Below are 21,159 nucleotides of genomic sequence, written 5' to 3'. Positions count from 1 at the left end.
TATGTGGAATAATAATAGAATTTCTCTGGCACAGGATTTGCCCTTACAAGTCAGACAAGCCAGACAGTCTTTATCTCCATACTGTAAGTTTCTTATTGATAAACATATTAAATTTCAAATGAAATATCCTAATATGTTAATATTTACAATAGATGGGTCTAAATACTCTGTTTCAATGAAAAATGAGGCAAAAATCATCTTTTTGAAAGTTTTTAAGTGTTTACCTGCTTCTGAGACTTGATCTGGCTTTCCGTTGAGACTAACATGCTGTTCGAGGTCAGATTCATCTGTTGCTGTGGCTCGAGGTCTTGGTAATCCTTTGTTTTTATTTTAAATGCTTTAGGCCTCTTTTGGAACAGATAAGGGCTTTGTTTTGTTGATCCTGGTTATCTGCGTCTGTTTTCCAAAGTTTTATGACTTTCACGAAGTGTTTACATCGACGAGGAGACAGGAAATGCCTTGGATGCTGCTGAGGGGAAGGATTTTACTGTGGCGCTTCTGGAAGTCCGTCTGCATTAACTGTCCCCCATCACGAGCATTCTGTAAGGTTTCCAGGCTTGGAAATCTGAAGTGAACTGTTTTAAGCATTGGAAAGTATGATTATCATTAAAAGATGATGTTTTACAGCAATTTAAGCACATAGGAACATTTGATTATACATGCTTTTCATATAACAAAAAAAGTCTTGTAGTATATAATAAATAATTGGGATACAGGGAATATTTGTTTCTTTCTTTTTCTTTTCTTTTCTTTTCCTTTTTTTGTTTTTTTTTAAATAAGTAGGTATTGGTTTACTATTTCAGAACTTATCTGAAATGACATGTTGAGTTTTTTTTAATGTTAGTAAGGGATACATATATAGAAACTACAATTAACATTCTATATAAATAGTACATATAATTAAACTCATATCTTATTAATTAGATGTGACATAGCTATATACTACACTAGTTAGACATCATTTTATAATATTAGGAGATAGAGCTGACCAAGTATATAAATAATGAAGGACCTAACATATTCATTAGGAAAGTTAATTAATTTTCTGTTTTTATGTTTGTGCCTCTTTTTATATAGGGTTACAATACAGTATGAATAAGATTTTTTTTTCTCTCTCTCTCTTCATTTGATACATATATGATAGAGAACAATGTTGTCCCTATGTTGGGCTCTTATTTTTCAGAATGACAATTGTCAATTATCTTATTTGATTCATGTTGTTTATGTACAGCTAGCTAATCAAAATGACTGAGAGTTTATGTTAATGTTATATCTTTAGCATGATTTACTTAAATAACAGTTAACAAAAGAGATGTAGATGCACAGTAGTGTTTGGTAGGGAATGTTTAGATTAGACTTTGTAGAAGTAAAATTAGTTTATATAGGTCCTATATATGGGAAGTTTTTGAGTTGTTGTAACCTGATGACATTACACATGTTTACTTTTTTGACCCTTTCAGTTTTTTACGTTATACAAGACCTATATATGTCCTGGTCCGGGGATAGAGTGGGTAGGCACTGGTATAGGACGGGATGTCAAGAATGCTTCCAAATTACATATGTCCTTAAACTCACTTTGACTTTATATTATGTTTTTCCCTTTAAACCTCTATTATACAAAATAACTCCTTAAATGTGGGAAATAGACTCATGGAACATAACAGGGCTCCAGAACTTAAAGAAAAGAAAGTTATTTTTACATTTATTACTGCAGGCTAGGGCGTCGTTTATACTTCTTAAAGAAACGCATTTAACTAATGATCAATGGGCTGACATTAAGAAAAGGAAATGGATTAGAGAAATTGTAGCCTCAGAAGGTAAAACTAATACTGCTGGGGTAGCTATACGTATTAAAAATCAATATCAAGAGAGGATTTTAGACTCTAAATCAGATAAAGAAGGAAGATGGTGTTATGTTATTCTTTCTTCTACTCGACTCGATAAACTTATTTTACTTTTAAATGTTTATGCACCTTGCAATAATCAACAACTTTTCATAGCATCACTTTATCCGATTTTCTCACAATATGATAAATATTATATAATTATTGGAGAGGACTGGAACTCTTATCAAAATCCAAAGTTGGATAGATCTTGTCCACAAAGAGCATTTAATAAACAAGCAGTAATAGCACTAAGTGATATAAAGGAAGATTTCCAATTATATGACCCCTTTAAGTATTTAAATAACCCTGGTAATACAAATAATTATACTTTTTATTCAACATGTCATAAAATGTGGTCCAGATTGGATTTTTTTTTATTTCAGCAACAATGATTAATTTTGAACCTTTAGTCTCTATACATGCACGTTATTTATCAGACCACTCAAAAATCTCATTAAGTTTTGCTAAAGAACCTAGAAATACCATGTGGCAAAGAGGTTATAATTGGTCTCTTAACCCAAATCTGTTAAATAAAGAGGAAATAATACATGAAATTACAGATTACCTCAAAGACCTACTGGCTACATTAGAGAAACAACAACATACACCTGATATTGAATGGGCGACAGTTAAAGCACAAGTAAGAGGGATCTTTTTGCAAAAAGCTTCATATTCTAAAAAAATACAGATTAGAGATATTCAGGAATTGTAAGCTAAAATTAAGACACTTGACCAAAAATTGATTCAAAATTATAATACTCAAACAGAAATGGAATTACTTAAATGCCAAAAAGACCTCTTCTTAATTCAAAATAGTAGATTGACATTTCGGGAACATAGAATGTTAGCGAGGTATGCCAAGCATATTCAAACACCATCAAGGGCATTAGCTAGAATTATTAATCAATCGAGAACAGCAGTACAAATTTCGGAAATACAATTTAAGAATACAATTTACTCTAAAACGGAAGATATTATTAATATTTTCGAACAGATATATATGAATATATATGATGACCAAAAAGATCTACCCTCACATAGGACCAATAAAGATTTCTTACAAACAATTAATTTTCCGAAAATAGATGACAATATGCAGAAGGATTTGGTTAAACCAATATCTGATGAAGAAGTAATATATATAATTAAACATATGAAATCACATAAAGCACTGGGTCCTGATGGTTTGACGGTGGAATTTTATAACGTTTTTGATGATATTTTTGGTAAAATACTCTCGCGTGTATTTAACTATATAATTAAGAATAAAATAAATGATCCTCATTTTAATGCCTCAAAAACTATTCTTATACCTAAAGTTAATTCTGACCCCCAAAACCCTGACAATTATAGACCAATATCATTAATAAATGTAGATATGAAAATTTTGACCTCTATTCTAGCCAGTAGATTAAAAAAAAATAATGAATAAAATAATATCTAAGGAACAAGCCGGTTTTATGGCAACTAGACAAACTAGTGACAATACACTTATACTTCATACACTGATAGCTTATGCTAAACAGAAAAATCTTAATATTTATGCACTTATTATTGATGCACAGAAGGCTTTTGACAGGGTTGACATAAGTTTTTTGTTTGCTACTCTACCAAATTTTAATATATCCCAAGAATTTGTTCGAGTGTTAAAAATCTTATATAGCAATCCTTATACAACTTTATACATTAATAAAATGTTCTCTAAAAGAATACAGATTAAAAATGGAACACGTCAGGGTTGTCAGTTGTCCCCGTTATTATTTAATATATATTTGGAACCCTTATTCTTATATATTAAACAGAAGGTATACCATAATGCCCCAATAATTTATGGAACAGAAATATCAATGGCGGCGTTTGCGGATGATCTCAATATATATTGTACAACTCCAATTTCAGACACTAAAAAAATTATTAAAAGCAGTGGATGACTTTGCAGAAATATCTAATTATAAAATGAATCTTAAAAAAACAAATATTTTCCCCTTAAGAACTCCCAAACCTTTCTCGCTTTTGCCACTGGTGGGACAGGTAATGTTCAAAGATAATATTAAATACTTGAGTATTGTTTTCTCAACAGATGATAAAGATTTTTATACTATTAACATTAAAACAGTTTGGGATCAAATAATATCTGACTTTGGGAGATGGAATAATTTAAGATTACCAGTATTGGTGAAGGTCTCAATTATTAAAATGAATATACTACCAAGTTTATTATATATTTTTAGATCTGCTCAAGTAGCAATTTCGAATAAATTTTTTAAACAAATTCATAAAGAATCGGCTAAATTTATTTGGGAGCCAAGGAAAACAAGGATATCGTATGATAAATTAATGACACCAAAAAATAGAGGGGGATTGGATTTACCAAATTTTGAAATTTACTATTTAATAATAAACTCTAATAGACTCCTAAGAATTGCTAATTATGATGTATGTAGCACTAAGTGGGCACCAACATGGGTAATCTTGAATTATAAACATATATTAAATTTGAGTATTAATCCTAAAGCATTACCCTTTCTAGGAAAAGATAAGCTGAAATTATATGGGATAATGGACCACATTAAAGTATATATAACATCTATAAAAATTTTATTTCAATCATTAGATCTTGCTCAACATATGATGGTTTTTCAACCCTTTCATAGGAACCCTAATTTGAGATTAAATAATCAATTAATAGATCTTAAAAATTTCCCATTAATAGTTAATTTAACTTTAATTGACATTTACATATATCTCAAATTTTCAGCTAATCAAATAAGACAAGAATTAAACTTACCTAAAAATTATCTAGTTATACTGAGACAAATTAGGGAACTCTCTATAAGCTACTTTAAGAATTTTAAACCCAGAGATGAGAATTTAACCAAATGCTCAAATTTGTGGCAAGCTCTTCAACAAGATGTTAAATTTATAACCGCATCAAATAAATTAATAAAAGAGTTTAAATTTCAGGATAAGGTTCTTTTATCGAAATATTGGAAAGAGAAAATCCCACCAATAGAAGAAAGTCAAATAATAAAAGCAATAGATTTGACAACAAAATCTATCTCTCTTCAAAAGTTGATGTATACTCAGCTTATGATATGGAATAATACGTATTATACACGCCTTAGCCTGCATAAATTCAATTCTAAAAACTCCCCAAATTGTCCATTCCGTAAAGACCAACCTACTGATCTTCTTCATATGTTCTGGAGCTGCAAATGCATTTATAAACGTTGGAACTCTTTAAAAATATAACTTCAAAAGATGGGTTATCAAAGTACAACACTTTCATGGAAATTTATGATTTTGCATATCCCTCCAAAAGAACTTTCTAGATCACAAAGTATCATAATTATTAATATCTTCTTATTAATGAAACTATATATAGCTACTAATTGGTTAAACCCATCCCAAACGTCATGGGATAACTTTAAAATTCTAGCTATGAGACATATATTAGCCCACAAATTACTTCTACATCAATACAATAAAAATATCAATAACCCGAAAATATGGGAACAAGTGTTTAATATCATATTAGCGTAATATTTTAAACCTAAATCTATTATGAGTTATTTATACTCTGTAAGAGAACTTTGTAACAACAAATTGTGTAATACTTGAACTAATCTCAATTATTTTTATATCTTTTTGTATAAACTTGTGTTGCAGGTGGAAGCATTCATGTAAATATTGTATATATGTTATGGTGTTATTGTTAGATACATTAGTTGGTTTTTATTTTCAATCTTGTATTTGTTTGGAATTTGTATTGAAAATGATAAAACAATAAAGATTTATTATTGAAAAAAAAAAGAAAACTGATTATCGCGAAGCCGCGGAACACCAAATTCTTTCTTCACGATTTTCAGCACTGTGGTGGAAAGTTACGGGTTGTGTTCAAGTAAGTGTGCGATTGTGTGGACATTAGGGTTAGGGCACGGGTTAGGTGAGTTAGGGTTAGGGCACGGGTGAGGTGGGTGTGCAATAGTGACAGACTTTAGGGTTAGGGCAGGATAGGTGAGTTAGGGTTAGGATGCAGGTCAGGTGAGTGTGTGATAGTGACGGACCTTAGGGTTAGGGTTTGGGTTAAAGTAAGTGGACAGATAGTAGTGTATGTACAGTTTAGTGTAGGGTTAGATGTAGGATTTTAAGTGTGTGTGTGTGAATTGCTGTTTTTTTGGTGTGCTTGTGTTGTGTGTGTGTTTCTTGGAACAGCGATTTTTTTGCCCTGGGGAAAACATTTGCTGTTCTAAGCCTTCGATGGTTTTACATGTCGAGGTTAGAAGTTCGAACATATAGTGTTCAAATTTCTGCTGTTTCGATGAAGTGATATAGACCGTATGAAATGTTGTAAAAAAAGTTTGTAGTGCAGAATTTCAGCAGTGTAATAGTAATTCCTTATAGGTAACCTTATTATTTCATATGTTTATTTGTTCTTGTAGTTTAAAGTATACCTATCAGCATACTTTACTTTTCAACCATAGCTTCAATCTTCCTTGTTAATGGTTGTCAGCATTGTTTTAGTTTTAAACAGTATTGTTTCATTGTGTGTAGAACAGGAAGGGTTAACTATTGTTGCTGATGGCGTCACAGCATGTGAGCTGACAGGCTCAAGCACTTCCTGGTATTTTATTTAACTGAAACTTGTACCTTGAATGTTTGCATCTGAAGAAGTTTGATTTTATTAAACAAAAAGCGCTTTATGCACTTTAAAACTACTGGTTGCTTTCTGAAGCCATTTTCTTTTCTATTTTAGTAGTTTATTTTGTGTTTTTTCAACCTCTAGAGAAGTACACTACTGATAGAAGCATCAGAAGGCTAGGGACCCTGGACTGTTATTGCCCACATAGTATATTAACTTCCATTCACTCAGTATAGTAATTTACTATAACCAATGCAAAACAACTATTTTATATACAGATTGCCTGTCTAACTTTGAAATGGTTTCTCATTTTCCAGCACATCCAGTATATATTTTCATGAAAAACATGTTTAAAACACTTTCTAACTACTCCAGCAAAATATACTGGGAAGCTTTGGGGTGTAAAAATTGATGTGTTCCAGGGTGACATAACAGTAGAAGATAAAAATATGTCAGTTAATGCCACTTCTAAATTATACCCACAGTTTAGAGCTGCAATACATAGACTGGGTTAATTAAGTGAAGGATTCCCATCAAACAGATGGCATTTATACCACCATCAGAAAACATATGCATGTCATTTTCACTGGGGTTCTGCTCCAATTTAGATTTAGTTAATGTTTAACCTTACAACTAGAATAATCCAAACTGATCCCTTTTAAGGTATGACTTGGGCCACAAGGCAAATGGAGCTACAGACAGGCAGTTAATCCAATCAATATAATCTACACATAAAACGCTGTCATGCAAAATATGGCTAGTATACACAGCACACAATGAGCACAGAAGAAAAGAAGGTAGTTAATGGTACTTGTATTCATTGCACAGTACTTCAAAGAGAGCTTTGCTAAATCCCTAATACCAAAAGACCAACTGCAACAGAAATACCAAAGTCAAAACACCAAATGTTGTAAGCCTGGCAGTATATATATATATATATATATATATATATATATATATATATATATATATATATATATATATATATATATATATATATAGAGAGAGAGAGAGAGAGAGCTGAAACTGAAACATGAAATATTGAATGTCACTGTGCAAGCATGCTGAATCTTTAGATATTAGCAACATCAGTCTGTAACCTTGCACTACGATAAGACACGAAAACACTGTCAAAACTGCAAAGGTCATTCTAACCTGAACTCCATATGAACTTTAAATGACAGTATCTCTGTACTGCTTCAAGATATTCTATTTACAGCTGCCAGAATTAATAAAAGAGAGAAAGAGAGATGCAAGGAGATGTTCAACAAGCCAGAAACGGCAGGGACTAAAAAGACCTCAAGTAATGGGGCAGTTAGTTCTTGGTCCGGATGTACAGAACAAGGTTCTTTGGACTTAGCTATTAACATTTCTTCATTTGAACAGATAGCTGTTCTTAGCAAAGGTCTGTCATTTGTACCCTCTAGAGAATGTGTTTTATTTGATGTTCTTACTGATGTTAAGCTTTTTGTTAGAAACATTGCTTTGAGGTTGATGTATGATAATAATATGCAGTCTGGCAACATTTTAGGAAGCCTGGTCAATTCATTCCTGTGTATCTGCCACTTGTAGAAGCCTTTCACAGAATTTGTGAAAAAAATATATGTGAAGTGCTGAAGAATAAGAACTCTATAGATTTTTATAATCTTAGTAGTTTGGAACATAAGGCTTTATGTGAACGTATCTCTGCTGATTCGATTGTAGTATACCCAGCTGATAAGGGAGGTGCAGTGAATATCTTTGTAGCATATAGGCCTTACTAAATGTTTATTCTATGTACAATGAATGCAAAAGTTTTTAAATCAGTTTTTTGTTGATAGAGTTCATTCTAGCCTGCATAATCTTTTGATGGAAGGGGTGATTGATAAGGGCCTTTATGAATATTTTATGGTTGAATAGCCCACAACACCTGTTTTATATGGCCTTCTCAAGGTCCATAATTCTATGGATGATCCACCAATGGGACCCATCATCTCTGGTAGAGGCTAGGCTACCAAACCCTTATCCATCTTTAGTGAGAAAATGCTATGCTCGGTCATGGTTAAAGAGACTAGGATTTTGAAGGAAACTGATCATTTTTTGACTAGTTTATATGAATGGTTTAGAGGATGTGGTGTTAATGACTGTTTTCTTGTTACAGTAGATGTTACATCTTTATTCACTGCCATACCTAATGATGTGGGCATAGATTTTGTAAGGTTATTTTTATCTAAACATTGTGGGTATAATACTGACAGGATAATTTTCTCTCTCATTGCCATTATTTTAAATAATAATGTTTTTGTTTTCAGTGACAGGCTGTTTCACCACCTGGTTGGTGTTGCAATGGGCACCATGTGTGTAAACAGCTATGCAAACATGGTGCTCGCCTACTGGGAATCTTTGTATATATTTTAATAAAGTGACTTTTTTTAATATCATTTCATTTTATGCATGATTTGTTGATGACATATTTTTAGTTTGGTCAGGGCCCATTGAAACTATGTATGAGTTTGATGATTATTTGCACATGATGACTGATTTTTTGAGATTTTCATTAATGTTTTCTAAGGAGACTGTTGAATTTTTGGATGCATATGTTATGTTGACATCTAGTGGGATTAGCACTAAACTACATACAAAGAAGAGTAGTAAGAATACAGTTTTGTATCATATGAGTATGCATCCAAGACACACACATAATAATGCTTTAAAAGGACAGTTTTATAGATATGCCCACTTGAGTGCCAATGATGCAATTTTAAGAGACTCTTTTGCTGATCTTAAAAATGATTTTAAAGATAGGGGATATCATGTAAATGAAACTGAATCTGCATGTAATGAAGTTCTTTCAAAGGGTTCTGCTAAACCCTTTTTTTCTGCATGTTATGAGGGTGCTATTGAGTTAGGTACTGCAGCCAATAATAATAGATGCTCTAACCTTAGACTGAACATCACTTATATGGGTAATGTTCAAGCCGTTTGTAATGTTATTAAGAAAAATTGGCATGTGCTTACATCAGATGACAGATATAGGGCACTTCTGGGAGGTACACCCAATTTGTGATTTAAGAACAGTAAGTCATTGAAAAACTTTTGTGCTATACATTACTCTAAAGAAACAGCAATAAATCTGAAAGGCAGGGAATGTACGAATGTACCCTTGTTGGAACTGCAATACATGTAAATATATTCACACCAGTAATTTCTATGTGCATCCTACTAATGGGAAAATATATCCTTTTATCTTTTATGCTGATTGCAAATGTTATTGGTATGTCTATCATTTTGTATTCAGTGGAACTCATACTATGTAGGCAAGATGAATAGATGTTTAAAGGACTGTATTCATGAACACTTGAATGACATTAAGAAGAAAGATGTTCGGAATGCTTTAGGATCATAGAAACATAGGAAGTTACTAGGCTATTGGCCCTGAGACCCTTACAAGTCTAGCCAAACATTTAGCCCATGTTTCAACAAGTTCATAGGTAGGTACTAGGCTATCAGCCCTAGGCCCTATACATGCCTAGCCATAACGATTCCCTGGCTATTGCTTCCCCCAAATATTTACTTTCCTGGACCCCTATCTAGCAGGGCTACTGATGTGATCCCCTGGGTGAATTTCCTCTCTCCCATCCACTTGTTAAGGTTCCTCTTGAAGAGGGCCATTGAAGTGCTCTGCCTGACATGTATGGGCCACCTATTCCAGAGAATGGGGAGTCTCTGGGTCAGGAACCTATCCCTCCAGCATGTTCTATTCATTGTGATGACAAGGTTAAGATCCCTGGAGCATGTGGCTCAGAGGGATTGGGATTTCTTTAAGTGTAGCATGTCCACCAACTTTGGGTTTGACATGGCCTTGTATGTTAGGCAGTGATCACCTCTGAGTAGGCGATATGCAACAGAATATAGCTGAAGTTTGTTTAGACAGTCAGCATAAGGCATCTGCTTTAGGCCTGTGATTCTTTTTGTGAGGTATTTCTGCAGCCTTTCTAGTTGTTGCCGATGTCTTGTGAGGTACATACCAAACAGGGCATTGTATTCTATAAAGGGTCTAATGAGGGATGAGTACAGAAGGACAATGACCTCCTTTTTTCTATATGAAAAGCCCTTAGTGATGAGATATGCCACATAGAAGGATTTTCTAACTGTTGTGGCTATGTGGTTATCAAAGGTGAGACCACTGTCCACCTGTGTCTCTAGGTCTTCTTATCACACTTTCAGTGTTTAGTGTACTGCCACCTATGTGGTAGTTCTCAGGTACGTGGTTTTTCCCAAAGGGGACAACTACACATTTTTTTATATTTAGCTTGAGCCCATGGCTCTGGTACCAGGCATCTGTTTTGGTAAGACCCTTTTGTAGTATATCCACATCATTTGGGGATTCAATAATGACTCCCAGCTTGCCATCATCTGCGAACTTTGAAAGCCAGAGTCCCTTGGTGTTGGCCTGTACTTCAGAGAAGTAGATGCCAAACAAGAGTGGTCCCAGGACAGAACCCTGCGGTACACCACTTGTCACTTGTCTGTAGTTGGATTTGGAGTTGGATACTTTTACAGTGTGTGTTCTGTCAGTAAGCCAGTTTGCAACCCATCGAGTGATGTAGGGATTAATGCCCAGCTTAGTAGGCTTATCTATGATTCCAGAGTGGGGGGATAGTGCTGAAAGCCTTAGCGAGGTCCAAGTAGGCTGTGTGAACCACCTTACCCTCATCCATGGCTCTGGAGACTGATTAGAAGAAGTGGATCAGGTTCAGGAGGCAAGATCGGCCCTTCACAAACCCAAACCCTGTCCAGCAGGGACACAGATGGAATCCAAGGGGTGTAAATGTCCTTGATAATGATGGCAGTCATTCTTTCAGGGTTTTTTGTTTTGGAGCTGTTAGCATGTAATAATAGAATGGGTAACATGAGAAATAAGACTGATTGCTTAGAAGTGAAATGGATCTTGGAATTACAAGCAGATAGTGGAAAGGTGCTGAATCCTTTTGAAGCCAATACTCAAGTCACATGACTTGAGGTGATAGTTTTGAATATAAATGGTTGTCTTTTTAATTATTTTAGATCTGATGAAGCACCCGTTTTGAAAGGGTGTGAATGCTCTTATCTACATAGTGTGTTTTTAAGTCTTTTTGCTATTTTTGTTACAATAAATTTGAGCATTTTGTCACAAATTCTGCCTTGGCTGACTGGTTGGATCCTTTGGGAGATTCTTATGAAATTTTCTGGACACAACCCCTTGGTAATCTTACTTTAATTTTTGCTTTGCACAGCTTAATACCTTTTAGGAAACGTAGACAAGAGAATTTCAAAATATGGATATGAATCACAAAGTCTATAAAACATTCATATTTTGTTATACCGCAAAAATGGCTAAAATACTACCTTTTCGTAGGAAGGAGTGTTAGAATATATTAAAGGGTTAAAATTTATTTTCTGAAAATAAGTAGAAAAGTACAAAAAATAGTAGTTACTATGCATGCTTGGCATCCATACTATGTGGCTATAATTGTTCCCTGACTAGCACAGCTGCAAGGAGAACTGCAGATAAGGATGACTTCCTAATTCCTGAAGTGATTACTAGCACAGGTGCAAGAAGGACCGGAGACAGATACGACTCCCTAAGTTTTGAAGGATGTCACATAATTCACCTTGAAACAGAACAAAAATCAGCTTATCAGCAGACTGCACGACATCAAGCAAATACCAAAGCATTGACATTATTCAGATGGCGTGACAAAAACTGTATAAAAAGACTGTAAAACTAAATGTTGGTAGCTGGGTTTGTTGTAGGCACATAGTTCCGAGGTAAATGGAGAATCATCATCTGTATCTGTATCAAAAAGCAAACCTTGTGCAGTAAAAGCTGTAAACTGTAATGTGTAGTACATGTCATCTATTATATAAATCATTTGTTTTATTAGTAACTGTGTTCAAGTTGGTTACAGCACAGTACAGTAAAGTATACTTTTGATAAATTCATCAGTTTGCTAAAATTTATCAAGGAGCATTACTCTGGTTCTCGTTTCATAAGGACATACAAATAAAATGATTATCATAAATAATGAGTTTGTCAGCATGAAAAATGAAAGTATACATATTTTGTGAACTAGAACATCCAAATGATTACTTAGGACTACTAGTGATACCCAGCAATAAAGGACAATTTCTCTGTAAATGTACAAAGTAGTTATAGAAAGTTTCTTAGAATACTATGTCATGAACCTCATATACAAAATGCATTTAGCTGGTCATTCCAGCAGTAATTATTGTACTCCAAATGAAAGCCAAGCATAATGGAAAATGTCAGACTGTGACAGGAAGGACATGTGATCGAACACCACTAGGGCATGTCTTTGAAAGGCTGTCCATCTGTCCCTGCTTTAGATTTCATTACATAACGTTCAGCTAACAAAAGGGTATTCAGTTACAAAATACACTTAACATTGCAATTCTTACCTAAGAGCTTCTAGTGCAGAAGACCTCTGAATCTGATTCCACATCTTTAGCCATTTGAAAGTATAGCATTTATGACTGGGGAACTATCTCTTTATCTATATCTATATATTATCTTTATCTATATGTATCTATTGACATACATACACACGTGGTGAAATGTACAGGATTTTTACTTCTGACATAATGAGATCTTAGTACACATACATCCTAAACATCATCATCAACCCCCCTTTTTTCCCATTTTCTACATGGGGTCAGGGTGTCGTGTCACTTGTTGCCATCTCTTCGTATTCCGTGCCACTCTCCTACCTTCTTCAGCAGTCATGCTTGACTGTCACAGGTCTTCTCTCACACAATCCATCATTCTCTTTGCTGGATATCCTCATTACCTGTTACCTTCTTCTTGTCTGTCCCAAATCTTCTTCACCAGATTGTCTTCTGCTTTTCTGCACATGTGGCTGAATCACCATAGTTTGTTCTCTTTGACCTTTTCTGCAATTGGAGCTACTTTGGCTTCTGTTCTTATGTCCTCATTACTACATCTGTCCCACAGTGTGCATCCTATCACTCATCTCAGGCACTTCATTTCCATCACCTCTAGCTTCTTCAGCTGCTCTGCCTTTACGGCCCAGGTTTCTGTACCGTACAGTAGAACTGGTTGCACCATTGTTTTGTATGCCTTACTTTTAAGCATGTTTGGCATTCTTTTGTCATATACTACCCCTGACACTCTGTGTCAGTTGACTGTGGCCCCTCTGATTCTAGCTTTGACCTCCTTATTCAGACTTCCCTTCTCCTCAATCACCCCCTCCCAGATGCTTAAAGCTGTTAACTTGTTCCATTATTTTCCCATCTATCTCAATTATTATCTTATTCTGATTCCCCCATTTGCTGCCATTATCATTATCTTATCTGTACTCAGTTTCATCCCATGTGCCTTCAGTATGGCATTCCATTCCCCTATCCTTTGCTGAAGTTCTTGCTCAGAGTCTGTCTGTAATGCCTCATCATCTGCATACAGCAACTTTGTTGATCTGCCCCCTCTGACTTGTTTGCTAACATAATCCGTCACTAGTATGAATAGTGGTGGGCTCACAGTTGAACCCTGATGCACACCTCCTTCCACTGGGAACCCCTCTGTAAGACTGAACATTATTTGTACTTTCATCATGGGGTGCTTGTAGATAGCTTGCACTAGTTCTACCAATGTTTCTGCCCAAATTAGCTTTCGTGGGACTTTGTCATATGCCTTCTCTAAGTCTAGGAATGCATAGTTGGAGTCTTTCCTCATTTCTAGCTTCTTCTCAAGTATCTGTTAACATCAGATTGGTTATGTTCCATCCTGATCTGAATACAAACTGCCCATTTCCCATTTTACTTTCTGCTACTGTGCGTATTAATTTATCAATCACCCTCTCCATAATTTTTATGCAGTATGATATAATAGGAGTTTGATATCTCTATACTGCCCAGTGGCACTGATATGCTTATGCTCCAGTCATCTGGGGTACACCTTTCTCTCCATACTTCTGTCAGTACCCTCAGGAGCCATTTCTCCCCTATCTCACACAAAATCTTTTATTATATCTGCTGTGACCTCATTTGAGCCTGCTGCTTTCCCTGGCTTCATTTTCCTTGGTGCTGTATATAGATTTATAGATTATTACTAGGCTAACTGCCCTCGTGGACTATTTTAAGTCTAGCCAATTACCCCTGTGAGAATCAAATCCTGCACCTTGTGGTTCTAAGGTAAGCACCTTAACCATTACGCCACCCTCCCACCCTTTCTTATTTCTTCCATGGTGTACTCCTCCCTTCTCTCACTGTAGGCTATATCTGGGGTAGTACAGCTTCTATGGGGTTTTCTTTACTCAAAAGCTGCTGAAGAACTCCCATCTGCCTTTGATGTGCTATGGAATGGTGAGCAGGTTGCTGGCATCCCTTATGAATGATGTCTGGCTATCGTCTTTATCTTTTTGTCTTTGCTTTGTAATCTGATAGAGTTTCCTTTTGCCATCCATTGGGTCACTTTCAAGAAGTTGGTAGAGTGCCTCTTATCCCTTGTTCTTTGCTAATGCAACTCCTATCTTAGCCTTCTTGTTAGCCAACCAGTATTCCTTCCTAACCTGGTCCGTCTTTTCTATCTCCCACTTTTTCCTGCACTCCTTCTTTCTTTTGGCTGCATATCTGTTTTGTAGCCCTTATACATGCTGTTTTAAGGTGCTGCAATTCTTCTTCAGTTCCACCTATTTCCTATTCTTCTTGAGGTGCTAGAGCCCTGAGTAATTCCTTGAACTGCTGTGCTTTCTCTCCAGTCAACTTCCAGGTCTTCAGCCTCTGTTGACTTTAAACCCTTCTCTGACTACTGCTTGCAACTGATAGTGGCAATCAGTGGTTTATGCTGTGGGCTAACTGTTTCCCAGGAGATTACTTTGCAATCACTGATTCTACCCCAGTGCCCTTTCCTTACTTGGAGGAAGTTAAGGCTAACTTTAAAAAGAGATTTGAGAACTGTGGTATGAGAAAGTGAGAAGACAATATGGCTGCAAAGGGTAAGTACAAATGTGGTACTTGCAGCAAGTGTAGATATGTTTTTGAGGGTGCCAGTTTCCACAATTCGTCTACCCTAATGAAAATGTAATTGTAATACTAAAGGCATGATTTATTTAGCACAATGCTGTTCATGCCCTGCATTTTATGTTGTTAAAAAAGTAAAGGGTTTGAATGTTAGAATTTACCAACATAATTATGCTTTTTAGAAGAAAGATGCATTATATAAACAGTAACTTGTGTGCATTTTAAGAAATTAATTTTTTTTTGTACTGGGAAAAAGTGCCTTTTTTGAAAGGGAGGCAACTGGAAAGCAAGTGTCGAAAAGCGTGAATTATATTAGCAAGTGTTGCTAGATGCCACCAGTCCCCTGGATATCAATGACAGAAAATCTATCAGTAGTTTATTATTTATTAAAAGGGCACAGTTCTAATCATAACATTGTAAAAATTTAATGGTGGTTCACCATTTAACATGGTGTTTAGTTTATATTATGTTAATAGCAAGTGAATGATTGTGTTTAATGTATTTTTTCAGAGTGAGTTATGATTGGTTTTTGAATAAGATTTTATGGTTTCAAAGTAGTTTTATTTTTAATAGCCACTAGGTGGCAGTGTATGATTTTACTATTTAAGCAATAGACATGAGGGATCCTTTTAACTTGACAAAGCTCATGTTATGAATGAATTGGATGAAAGTGCTAATTAAAATGATATTGGGTTTTACTCCTGGTGACGGTAAGTGTGTTTTTCATTAGAACAGATAGTTGCTGACATAAAATTAAAAAAAAGTCTCTGAAGAGCAGCACATATGCAGCTTCTGCCTGGTAGTCTGTATTCATATGACTAGAGACTGCCAAAAAGCATTATGGCTGTTACTAAGTGAACCAACTGTAGCTGTGTAGAACAGACTGCAAAGTAGTACAGCATGGGTTGGCTACTCATGTCATCTATGTCCTATTACTATGATGGCGGAGATGAGGTGAACTAATTTCTTGACACTCTGGTTCATCATTGAAAAAGTCTTTGAATTTTAGTGGGAACTTATCAAGGCACACTATTTCACTGCTGGGGCACATGCCTCAGTGTGGCACTACCCATGCATATCACACTACTCTACAGGACATAGTATTCAAAAAAGTTGTTTACTACAATGTAATAATAATTTCAAAGTAGAGGCATGTAGCCATGATGGGGCTCTAAGAAATATAACAAACACTGGTGAATGGATTTTAATTTTCAGATGTTTGGTTTCATCAAGCCACATGTTCATACGAAGTTACAGATGTAATTTTGTTTGTGATCACTCCAAGAACCTCTCAACATTTTTTTGCTTGAGAGTTCTTGACAAAAACAAAAATATTGGAGAACAAAGGTCCAAAAATCAGGGACAACTGTTAAAACGCTGCTCTAATTCACTTAAAACAGCTAATAGAACATCAGGTTTGCCATTAACGTACATTTTTTCACCACTAAGAAGTATGCAATTCTAGTTACTGGCATTACTGACAAAGTCAATCCTTAGTGATTTACCAAAAAGTCAAAAATGTTATGACAGAAAGGGCAAATGTATGAGACAAAATCACAGGCATCCTGTAAAATCAGGGACAGTTGAGAGGTATAACACACCCATGAAATACAAAGCAGGCCCTGTCTAGCCATGGGACAGAGAAGCTGGGCAAGGGTGTACATAATAATAAAAACATTCCCCCGGATTTATTAAATATCCATGCAGGAATAAGTTATTCCTGCATGGAAGGAATCGTTCCTGTGCAGCACGGCAGCGCACCATTTATATGTATGAAGGCGTGCTGCTGTGCTCTAATACGTACACGGGGATGTGTATACGAGCACAGGGGGTGTGTCTGAGAGCAGTGCTGTCACAATACATATGCCCCCCCACACATCAGAATTGCCGTACGGCAATCTAAAAAGAGTGAGATCGCTCATTACAGCTCTCAACCCGTTACAGTAAGAAATCTGGACAAAGCCATAAGGGACAACTGCTAAATACTGCTATTACAAACTTAGAAAGTTGATAGAATAACAGGTTTTGCATTAGCATGACTTTTCTGAAGGGTATGAAGTCTAAAGCGCAAATGTCTGGCATTATTTTCAAACTTCAGTCTTTAATGATGTGCCAGAGAGACACAAGTTTATGAAAAGTGGACCAAGAATATAAAGCAAAAATCTGGACATACTGTGAAAAGTTATATGTCATCAATGTTTGCAAAGCACAGCCCCCAACAAATACATTTTTTTCACATCTGCAATAAAGTTTAAGCATAGCTGCGTGGGTGTGCCTATTGCTTAGGTATGCTTAGGCCAGCTTAAATGGCACAAGAAGTTAAATAGCAATAGACATCTAACATAAGCAGTAGTGCAATAGTGTAGTGGTTAGAGCGTACGCTTTGCATGTAGTCATTCACAGTTTGAGCCCCACCAAAGCTGTTTGCATGTGAAATCAGTACAATTTTAATTTATTTGTATATGTATGTAGGAAGTAACATATTTCTCAAACAGAGTAGTATATCAGGCCCAGATGTGAGGTGTCAGTGTAATAAAGTTGTGAAGCCCCCATATAAACACAAGTGCCCCAAACAGTATAGTCACACAAGAATAAATATAATGAAAGCACATTGGAGGATGTCAGGGAAGGTAAACAAATTTCTAATATGTCAGGAATGATTAATCAATCCCATACAGGTGGTAGTCCATAAAATAAAACATAAGCAATGCTAAGCATTGCACACCTATGCTGACCGGGTGTAAGCATTGTGTAAATATGAATGCTAAGCAATGAGTAGGCCAGCTAAGTGGATTTGCACATTGGTAAGCAGTGCTGAACCTGCCCCTTTAAGCACTGTCAACTTTAGCTAAACAGGTTTGCCAGTAGCTTAGCTTAGCTCAGCATAGTCAAAACCGTCCAGTCATGGCAAAGTGTGGGAAATCAGCTGTATTTAAACCTCGCATGCGGGAATACAGCCCATATCTGGTTGTAGCTCCCCACTGTAGGCAGTATGGCTGGTATAGAAGAGGGCATGTGCTTTCGGGTGCAGCGCTGGAGCATACAGGAGTCCAAGGTCATGGTAGGACTTGTAAAAAAACATGACATGAGACTGCTGCAGGACCAGTACCAGGGCTCCCAATACAAAGCAGAAGCCTGGAAAAGTCTTGCCCGTGATCTCACCAGTGCCACTGGTATCCCTCAGACTGGTGAGCAGGTCTGGCACCACTATGCCGACTTGAAGCAGAGGAAGAGGGAGTTCTTGGACCAGTGGGTCCAAGAAGCATGACAGAGGGGTGATGTCCCAGCAATGTTTAAGTATTCATAGCAATAACTGTTTACCAAAGTCGAGCCTGTGTATGTGATGAATAGGTATGCATAAATGTTTCTCTATCTTCATTACAGCTCCAGCTGAGCAAGTTGTGAACCAGGAAGCCAATGCCAGCAGGTTGCAAAGGTTGTGTCGCAAGGGTCTATATTAGAACATCGAAGTTTCAAAACTTTGAATGTTCTAATATCAACCTGTATTCAGCGAAAGCTGAAAATATTGAAGCTACAGAAAAACAAATTTTTTCCTAGGGAAAGTATCTGGTTGTCCCTTTCTGTTGCTTTGGTATTTTCAGTGCTGTGGTGGAAAGTTACGGGTAGGGTTCAGGTAAGTGTGCGATTGAGCATGGGTTAGGTTAATTAGTGTTAGGGTGCGGGTTAGGTATGTGTGCGATTGTGTGGACATGAGGGTTAGGTATGTGTGCGATTGTGTGGACATGAGGATTAGGGCAGGTTAGGTGAGTTAGGGTTAGGGCGCGGGTCAGGTAAGTGTGAGATTGTGTGGACGTGAGGGTTAGAGCGGGGTAGGTGAGTTAGGGTTAGGACACGGGTGAGGTGAGTGTGCGATAGTGACAGACCTTAGGTTTAGGGTTTGGGTTAAGGTAAGTGGATAGTTAGTGGTGTATATATAGTTTAGTGTAGGGTTAGGTGTAAGATTTTATGTGTGTGTGTGTGGATTGCTGTTTGTTTGGTGTGCTTGTGTAGTGTGTATGTGTTTTGGAACAGCAAATTTTTCCCTAGCAAAAAATTCGCTGTTCTGTATGTTTGATGTTTTCAACTTTCGTTGAATAGGGTTCGATATTAGAACATTCGAAGTTTTGAAACTTTGGTGCTCTAATATAGACCCTTGTCACGAGGCTGGTGAGTAACAATCTATCTTGTAGTATTCATACCAAATAAATATAAAGGAGTAGAATATCACCTGGCAGTATTAAAAATGGGTATGGTTTGTACTGAATAAAGCAGACAATATTACAGTAATAGTCTCATATAGGTTGTATATAAATAAAAATGTAACTGCCTGTCAATAAAATTCAGAACCCTGGACTGGTTGTGTTTACTCTGGTATGGTATGATTTGAAATGTGTACAGGTTATGCATAACAACTATAGCTCTGAAAGCAAGTCTCATCTGACAAAGTCTGCCTCTATAACACATGAGATTAACTGATATTACAAATGCCACACACACCAAGATCTGATATCTGAATAATAAAGTTGTGTTAAGTACTGTTTTCCACACTGTGCTATGTGAAAAGGTATGTATAGGAATGTATGTATAAGAATGTTGTAATTACAAGGTCAGATTGTACAACAAAGAGAGAATGAAAAGGAAATCATTCAAGGAAACGACAGCAGTTTCACAATAGCTCCCTCTGATGAAACATGCACTTGTTATATTCGTAGCAGAAACAGCCACGGTTCGAATCCTGGGAGTGGTAGTAAGCTGTATGCATAATTTCAACTAGGATTGTGTGAAAATGTGTAGAAACGGTCAGGTAGTATTAACAAACATTCTCTCCACAGGTCTACCAGGTAAGAGAAGGTATAAAGTAGCTATAAGAAGGCTGTAGTTATACTGTGTCCAACACCCATGGTCCAACCCCAAGGCTGCAAATGACAGCAAGATAAGTACATACACCAAGTTTCATACTCCACATCCTTCAGAACAGTTATGGTAATGCAAAATGTATTATGCTACAAACGTTATAGGTTTGTAACAGGCATATGTAAGATCTGTCCCTATTTATCCCCCCATAATTTCAGGATTTGTCAAGATGTGATGCTCTAAGAGGTGGAGAGGTAGGATCACAGCTGAAGAGCCTGGCTCACCCTGGGAAAGGACAGCTCACATTTGGCAACCACTGGAGTGTCTGTCAAACAGTCATTACTGTGCCACTGCTAGGCCAGTTAATGGGATGTTGTCCATATCCATATGTTACCCGTGAATATGAGTATTATACATGTTTGTATTGTATATCTAAGATACCTATATAGGGCATGTGCAGAGTAAAGTACTTTTGGAGATGTGTGTGTTAAACTGCATGTGATATATTAAATTAATAATATTCAACTGTACAGTGTTCTGCCGGACAATAGTCACAGTTGTGACTGATATCTGTAGTCACATACACATATACTTGTGTTATGTCAGCTATATTAATATGTTATCAATATTGATTTCCCTGTTGTCACCCATTGATGTGGGCCATTGTCCAGGTCCTGATATAACAGGTTGAGAAGTATGATTGAGCTGCATGACTGTAAATGCAGTGTGCCATAATGACATAGAACACAAATGTATACC

This window comes from Protopterus annectens, chromosome 2.part0 (genome assembly GCF_019279795.1).
Source record: "Protopterus annectens isolate FY-2018-M chromosome 2.part0, PAN1.0, whole genome shotgun sequence".
Taxonomy (NCBI): Eukaryota; Metazoa; Chordata; order Ceratodontiformes; family Protopteridae; genus Protopterus; species Protopterus annectens.
Note: the sequence above shows the minus strand (reverse complement) of the source record.